Genomic DNA, 9,137 nt, shown 5'->3' on the forward strand with positions numbered 1-9,137 from the left:
TCAGACATTTGGAAACTCCCCAATTTTTAACCCTATGCTCTAGTGTAGGGGTAGCCAAATCCAGTCCTCGATAGCCCCTATCCAGTCTGTTTTCCATATATCCCTCCTCTACCACACCTGAATAAAATGATCAACTCATCAGCAAGCTGTCCATGAGCTTCATATCAATCCGAATTATTTGGAGGGAGACATGAAAAACAGACTGGATAGGGGCTCTTGAGGACCGGACTTGGGCACCCCTGCTCAAGTGTAACAATAAGTCTTTATACACAAAATTTAAATGCAATCGATGCGTTTCGACAGGAGATTCCATTTAACTAAAGAACAAACTTCTCAAGAAATTTCATCAATTCTAAAAATCTCTATTTTTAAATTATGTGCATTCAGGGTGTTGCTGTTGAGTCACTTGACCTAACCACGTGTGTGCCCACTCCCCCAGTGGCAGCTGGCCTTCTCCATGCGTACCCTTACAACCTCATCCTCAGCAACATGGCTTGTTTCTACACACTTCAAAAATGAGTTATTCCATTTAGTGTTTTTTGATTCAAAAATAGCTCATTCATGCTGTGCACGCCTCCACGAAAATCTTGTGTCTTGCTGTCCTTTCCCACCAAACTTTAACCTCCCTGAGTGACAAAGGTTGACAACGATTACTTCACTAAGAAAGAAGGGAAAGAAGGAGTTGATATTTATTCTCTGTGGGAGAAAAAATATTTGTATTTCCTTCAATTATCAGGAAAAGTTATAGTTCTCTCTTTGCATATACATTATATATATGTATATATAGTGAAAGGAAAGTCTGGTAGTGATAAATTATAAACCACAATTATTTATCATCTGCTTATTCTACCTTCAGAAACACACTGTCGTAACTGTACAATTACAAATTATATTGCTTACATAATGGTGAAATAGATTCTGCACAAACACTGACTTTGGCCAACCTAACCTTCTCTTGGACTTGTACGCTTGAGATTTATGTTCTTGTGCTGACCCAGGATTACTCCTGCAAACAAGTCAGCAGTGCTGCACAGTAAATCAGACCAATCACAGCAGAAGCAAGGCTACAAAACCAATAGTGTTCAGGGGCAAATGTCAATGGGAAGGAAGCTCAAAATCAAGCTGCTGCTACTATCTTTTTCTTCTCAGGAGGCAACTGTTTTACACTTATCACTTACGAATAACAGATGAATGGATTTTTTTTCTTGGGGTAATTTGAATTTCTGGGGCTAACCTTGCCTTATTCCAAACCTTGTCGCTGTCCCTAACCCTTCCAAAATTCTGCCTTCCAAAAATAGCATTTTTACTGGTAGCGTACTTTTGCAAAATGCTATAATCCTACCACTAACACCATCATACTAGATTCAACACCAAATACCAACTCTTAATCCACACTAAACCTGTTAACCATTACTTTAAAAGCAAACAATCATTAATCCTATCCTCATCAGCCCAACCTAACCTTGACCCTTACCTTAACACCAGCTCTACCCCAAACCTTCTCAAGAAGACAACAAGTAACCTCAAACTGAAATCTTCTTAAATTATACGTTTCACTGTACCTTATTAAACGTGGAGACCCAGTTGATGAAAAAAGTTATAAAAGTACGCTTGATTGAGTAAGTAATGTGCATGTAAATATTTTGCAGTCACACATTAGCTTTCTTTGTATGTTCAGAGGAGCTTCAGAGGATTTTGTGCTGTACTTCACATATAAGAAAACATTTTGACAGGAGAGCTGCAAAATGTGATGCGATCCTTGTTCCCATCCTTCAAGAAATAAGATGGGAATGTTGTGCGAAGATCTTGCAAGAACCACAATAATAAATAAAAAATAACGCTCTTTAGTTCTTTTCCTACAGATAAATTCTGCACACTCGCCATTGCTTGCATGTTTTTTAACTGAATGTGCAAGTGCAGTGTGGGCATGTATTTGTCTTGTTAGACGGTTTGACAGAACACAGATCCTCCTGCTCTAGATCAGTTTAACACACAGAGAACAGCCAGGGATTACTCACCATGACACTTTACTTTGCCAGTATCTCACTTCCAAATGTTACTGTGGTACTGGGTGATAGCAGCAGGCTATGTGATACTGGTTGTAGTGCTAATTGTTAAATAATTTGATTGACACTATCAGGCACATTATTATCACTGATACACCATGTACCCAGAATATATGAAAATGTACAATTCCACATTATATTTGAAGATTAACAAAATATTTGCTACCAGTGTTTTAATTTTTGCATCAAATTGACTATTGAATATATAAAACAAGAGCAATATGCAGTCAACTTCAGTTGAATGGTTTTTTTTATATATTTGCTTGCTCTCTCACATCACACCCCTACAAAATCAAACATAAGTCAGAAATGCTTGGTGCATATCAACCTCAATGAGTCAGGCTTCATCTTGTGTGGCGATGGCTGTTTAGTTGAAGCCAAGGTGAAACAACATGCAAAGAAAACATGAGTGGGCCAAGCTGTGTTTCACAAGCTGGGCTGTGCCTAGTCTGACTGATGTTGCGGTGCTACATTTGGAGCCTTAACATGGACGCTCTCCCAGGCTCTTCCCACATCACGAAGGGACCGAGGTGGGCTCAAAGCACCAAAGCAATCTTCTGAGCTTTGGCTGGGAAAGGCTACACCCCTCTGTTCTCACCATTCCCTCCTCTTGTTGACAATGAAGAAAGATAAATAAAAAAAAAGAATTAGAATAAGAGAATTTTAAATAAAACCACAAACAATCACACTTCCTTTAAAAAAACGGACAGCGGTAAAAATGAAATGTTGTTGTTTTAGTCATACCAGTTAAGGCGATTAAAATAAATAAATAGTTTAACTGGGTTATTTGCAGAAATGTAGGACTCTTCCCTATTTCTATTTTCTCCCAGTAAGCTGGTTTCCTGCCTTATACAAAAAAAAATAAAAACAATCACGGTAGCCTGATTGAACACGCCAGATATGTGTGTTAACGGACACTGCTAACTATTTTAGGGTACATTATAGTAGTTGAGATTACTGTTACAAATGCACACTAAGTCATATCTTCATTTTCTTTCACATGTTGCTAATTCTAGTCACCACCCATGAGTATGTTGTTATAAAAAATGATTGACCAATATAAAGTGTTAAAAATGACTTGCTCTTTTTGATTTTATAATGTTAATGGTTCAACAAAAAATATTTTTCTTGAAAATTGGTTGTTTTGGTTACAAGGAGTTTCCTCCCAAGGCCAGCGATATCTAGTTTCAATAAGTCACATAGCACAGACGTCTCTTTGAAAACCCACTTATAGTTTTCTATTCAAACATCCCATAAAAATTCTGTGCTTGCAGTGTATATCTTGGATAAGTTTTTTACAATTGTTAAAGTTATTCCAACATTGCACAAATATTTATGTACATTTTTGACAAACTACGTCAATAAACTGTTTTTAGTTGACCCTCTTAACTGGAGGCTGAGGAAGGGGCCGATAACTTGAATGCGTGTGGGACGTTTGTGTGCGTGAGTGTGTGTGTGTGTGTCTGTGTGTACGTGCAATTTAACTGACAACGACACCACTTTCATTTTCTGCACACTTAGTTAGCCCCCTTGTTTGTAGATGAGAATGAGTGGGCAGCAGTGGCTATGATAAGAAGGTATAAGCAGTGTAGAGAAGGCAGTATGTTTGAAGAGGGTCACTGACCAGACAATTATAGCAACTTGTCCTAGAAGTTATAAACACAATGCACTAGCAGTGGGGTCGCAAATGTCTTCATTTGGAAACACAAACAGCATTGACTGAGAGGTTATACTGTAACTGACAAACATTTATGTTTTCCATCACCAGTAAGGATCAGTGTTGTTACAAAGTAAAGTTTCTGTAAAAAATCCATTGACAGACCACCTTTAAAAGCAATGCGAAAATGATTCCTTATTTGTTGTGAAAAAGAAGTTGATGTTGTTATGCCTACCACAGCATAAAAGACCCTCTTTAAATATATCTGCCTTTGCACATCCACCAAATTATCAACATGCCTACTTGCTCAGCACAAAAACACACAAATGATGACCTGCATTTTACATGAAAATGGCACGCAATATAGGTAAGGTATCACACAGCCTTTCCCTAAGTCGGTAAAGTATCGCTCATATTATGTTGAACAGCAGAGTGTTATTTTGACTTTATCATAGTTTTATCCAATTTCCAAAGTGTGATGCCAAGAGGTGGTCTTACACTAAGCTGGCAGGATAGAATAGCTTTGTCCCGATGGGTTAACCTAACAGGAAGCCTGGAGGATACACTCTATTAGACCTGAACTTCCTGTTAATTTGAGGCATGTACAATTTATTAGCTGAGCATTATACGGACCACCACTGTAGAGCTGATGGATTTCCTTATTTATTCTCCCAAAGAAGATTGAGCCAATGCACCTCAACAAAGTGACATTTGTGTGAGGTAAAAAAGGCTGATATGGTGAAAAAAAGAATCATCTGCAAGGTGCTCTGCAAAGATTTGTGTCAAATGATCTGGAAAGAATCGAACATCGTGGCATTAATTCCTATCGAAATGCTCTGATCCTTATAATTCAGATTAGAATGAAGGTGGATAATAAAATAGATTCTATCGCTTGAAAGACAGTGCATGTCATTGCCAGCAGTAAAAGTGCAGTAACTCTTTAATACATTTTATGGAATAAAAAGTTAACGTTTTATCACTTCTATGGAAATCACATATTCTAACGGAAAATGCAAAACTTTGTCATATTAAAGTTGTTTCTTTGAAATCCATTCTAAAGAAAAAAAGTCTGGAATTACTAAAATATTCTTATTTATTTTTTTAAAGCAGTGCAGATGGGATAGTGGCTACATGCTTTAATTTATACAATACATAAATAGTACTTAGATTTCTTAATGATGTTTTGTTAAATAATTACCTACATTAATTTAAAATCTAAATATGACATTTAAGTGTCAAGGACTCCGACACTTAACAGTGTTTTTTCATTCATTGGAAAATGGACTCCCACTCATCTCAGTTGCGATGCCATCTCTCGATTTTATCCCTACAAGCACATATTTTTTGCAATCTTCCTTGCTTCAACTTTAATTTATGTCAGCCACAATTTTTGAAGGTTTATTTGGCAACACTACTATATGACAACAGTTTTTCTTATTTTATTTCCAGATATTGGTATACTCAGTAGGTTATTCTTTTAGGAAACTCCGGCCCCAAGTCAGGATAAAAACATGAGTTACAAAATGTATGAAACAGGTTAAAAGCCAAGTAAATTAGGAAGTGAACGAATAGTTGTATAACACTAAATTCAGGGTTGTTTCAGGAAACTGCAGTCCTGAACAAGAGTTCTATCAGGAAGAGACGTGAGATAGGCAAGCCGTCTCCACAGCTGTCACGATGATAGAGTATAGAATACAGCATTGTCTCCATCTATTATCACTGCAGTAAAACACTGATGCCAGTTCAAAGCTCGGGCCCGTCTTTGTGCACAGACACATTAAATAGTTGCACATTCATCAAAAGCACTGAATCAGATATTTAAAGGACGGAATAGGCTCACGATATGTGCATGTTGCTAGAAAGAAGGAATAGAAGCATTACATTTATTTATGATCTGGAAACAAACTAAAATTGGACTGTGGACAGTGCAGTCATCAGCAACAGTATTATGACCCCTTGCACAATATTATGATATTCAGTTTAAGTAAAAAAACATTAAAGTGACAGTTATTTTAGGATTAATGACCTTCAGGTGAAAGATGAATGCTCAAAAAAATCTAATAATGCAAATCCCAAAATACATAAAGTAACGTATTGGTAAGTGACCAAGAAATCAAAGTGGGGATGATGGGGATCATTTATCATACTTACATTCTCATATTGATGAACAATATATTGTGTGTAAATATAAACACATTGGCAGTATTTTCATATAATGATGACATGGACATTGTTTCTTTTTGGTGGCTTGGTGACTAAAAGATTCTGTGCAATGGAATCTCAATAGCTGCTTAATTTAAACAATGAATAACTTTTTGGTCCTCAGGCGGTGTTGAAACTATCGCAGGAAATGATGTAAATGGTGACCTGGAGAGGCAGCACCATTGTATGAAGAGTGTCTCTGGAGGGTCAGGTAGACAATGGATCAAAATGAAAGCAGAAACAATGGAGCACAGGTTACAGCATCTAGTCTAGCAGATGGTAGTGTGGGGAAAAAACTGGTTTGATTATTTGGACCTTTGGGCTACTCTAGTCAAGGCTGCAGCCCACCTGGATATTCTGAAGCCCTATCATACTTAGGTGGGAGGCTGAGTCCTCACACAGAAAAATCTTATCTCATCTCGACATCTGTTTGCACATACAGCTGCCTCCAGATGTTTCCTGGCGGGATTCGGCTGACTCTTAGTCAGAACAAGGAACCTCACACTGGACTTATGTTGACGTTGGACCTCATGGTACCATCCATTGAGTTTACCATTGACTACGTGATAATGGTAACTTGGGTCACTGGAGTATGTTTTCCCTGTGTGCGTGGGTTTTCTCTGGGTATTCCGGCATCCTCCCAAATCCCAAAAACCTGCATGTTGTGCATGTATAAATGAACACTCTAAATTATCTGGAGCCCTGCGATTGGCTGGCAAACTGTCTAGGGCAAGGGTGTCAGACTCGGGTTGGTTCGCGGGCCGCATTAACGTCAACTCGGTTTCGTGTGGGCCGGACCATTTTAGATATAATATTTAGATTTTTTTAAATAAATAGATTAAAAGAACTGGATCAAAAGCCCTGAATATTCCGTTTTTTATAGATCTAAAAAAGTGTTTATTTGAGCTTTTTTTCTTAGTAAGGGCAAATCTCTTTTAATCATTATGTTCTATATTAAAGTGGAAAACAGAAAATATTTTTATATATTTTTAGATTTTACAAAATGATTTTTGAACTAAAAACAAAGAAAAACATGGATGAAAAATTGCAATTATTGATTTAAAAGGGGGAAAATCAGGAAATACAATATAAGTCTATATCTATCATTTTAATTTGATCATAAAACAGAAAGTCGGCACTCATGATTTACTTTCCCGGGCCACACAAAATGATGCAGCGGGCCAGATTTGGCCCCCTGGCCGCCACTTTGACACCTGTGGTCTAGGGTTTACCCCGCCTGGTGTCCTTTGTAGGGTTCATACCCACCATGACTCTCATGAGGATAAGCAGTGTGGAATATTAATGTATAACAAAATCAAATTGGAAAACTGATGGAGTATTTTCTTATCCACAGAATGTCAGGAATTCATCATCTTTAGAAATCAATAAATTAGAAATCATTTATCTGTTGCCTTTCCAAGGATTGACCGATCCATGTGGAAACTATCATCAGTAACTCTTGTGGGTTCACTTATGAACTTGGGAAGATCAATGACATTTTTTTACATTTTAGCTCTCATCATAATTTGCCTGCTCTCATTATATTGTTTAACTGTTATTTTCAGAACTGCTTATCCCCAAAATATATAAAATGGCTGCTATTTGTGCAGTAATGTCCTAGATTGAATGAACCACTTCTATATCATACAAGCTCACATTCACAAAGCAAAAGCCTTATCATTATTTGGGATGCTTTACCAAAACTATCCCCGGGATGACCACTGGTGGGCTTCACAAACAGGAAGTTGAGAACAGGTCAGTCAATGAAAGGAGGAAGTGGTGGGGAAAAGCAACAATGTAGAAAGGAAACCACCTCTTATTTTCCCATTATAAATAAGGACAGATCCCTACAGTGCTGTGCTGTGGGGGGATGAACCAATGGTAAACAACAAGAGTGCAAGGACGCTTTCGGACAGGCATAGGAATAGACTAAGATAACAGAACGTCATGGGTTGACAATTTTGACAATGCTGTTGAAAATAGATGGCGGCCTTTGAAACCAGGTGATGGTCTACAACCTTTCAGCTAGATTTTAGTGCCCTCCGGCCTCAGTGGGTGGAGGTTGGCCATGAAAACAGGGGTCGTCGATTTCCAGGAGGAAGTGACCACGACCTGGGCCCTGTGTGGAGCTCATGTTGCCAAAAGAAAAAACAATCCTGGAAACACCTCAAATTGTCTGGGCAGACCAATGTGTTCTTCCCCAAATACAGAATCCAGCTTTAAATGGTATGATTACATTTTTTTTACTAACATTGGGTATTATTGAAGTATTTGATAGACTTAAATCTTTATAAAAATATGATACCCTCAGAGGGTGCCAAATACAAATGGTGAATAGGACTAATTTCACCAATGGAAAAGCAACTGATAACTGTTATCATGAGAGGCACATCTTCACATAAAAGATGACAAGTGTAATTTGGACAAATAAGAATACGTGGCGTTTAGGCGTGCAACTGATCATGCATCAGTTTGCACATTTGAACTGATTTTGACAGATTTAAATATCCTACATGAAATTGTTGGCAAGATAATGGAAATTTCAGCCAGGTAAACACCACCCAACTGTCAAAAATAAATTGACAGGTCGGGGCCATGTCCGAAACAAACCTAGAATATTTAGTTGCCTTGTATGCAAATATTGAAATGAAAGATGACTTTTTAATCCTTGGTAATCCATCATTTAGTGAAGGGGAAACCTTTTAGTGGCAGGTAAGTTTTCAATATTATTAACACAGTAATTTAAATGAAAAAAAAAACATCTGGTAGCCTTTTTAGGGGTGATTTTTGGTGTTAACAAAAATCAAGAACAAACATTAAACATTTAGTTTCATAAAATATGTTTCATTTAATGCATTGGCCTTGCTTCAACTCCATAGTCTATTTCGAAAAGGGACATTCCAAATTCTCTCTGTTCAGCCTAAATCATATCTTGAATCACGAACAGCATAAAACTCTCAATGTTCCTGGCGGAACAACTAGACCCGTCCCTCCTGTTTTCAGCCGTTTGTCTTCCTATCCCCATTAAAATGAGCAAAGCTGTGGCTTCCTCGTGCAACAACCAAAAAATGCATGCCATTGTAAGGCAGACTCTCCATTGAAAAGCCTCACTGCTTACTTCCTGAAATGGAGTTAGACCCTTTTGCTCTAGGCTAATGCGAGTGCAAAAAAAGCCTTAAGGCACACGACTTTTGCAGCACTGAAGGCCTTTC

The sequence above is a fragment of the Stigmatopora argus genome, chromosome 10 (genome assembly GCF_051989625.1).
Source record: "Stigmatopora argus isolate UIUO_Sarg chromosome 10, RoL_Sarg_1.0, whole genome shotgun sequence".
Lineage (NCBI taxonomy): Eukaryota > Metazoa > Chordata > Actinopteri > Syngnathiformes > Syngnathidae > Stigmatopora > Stigmatopora argus.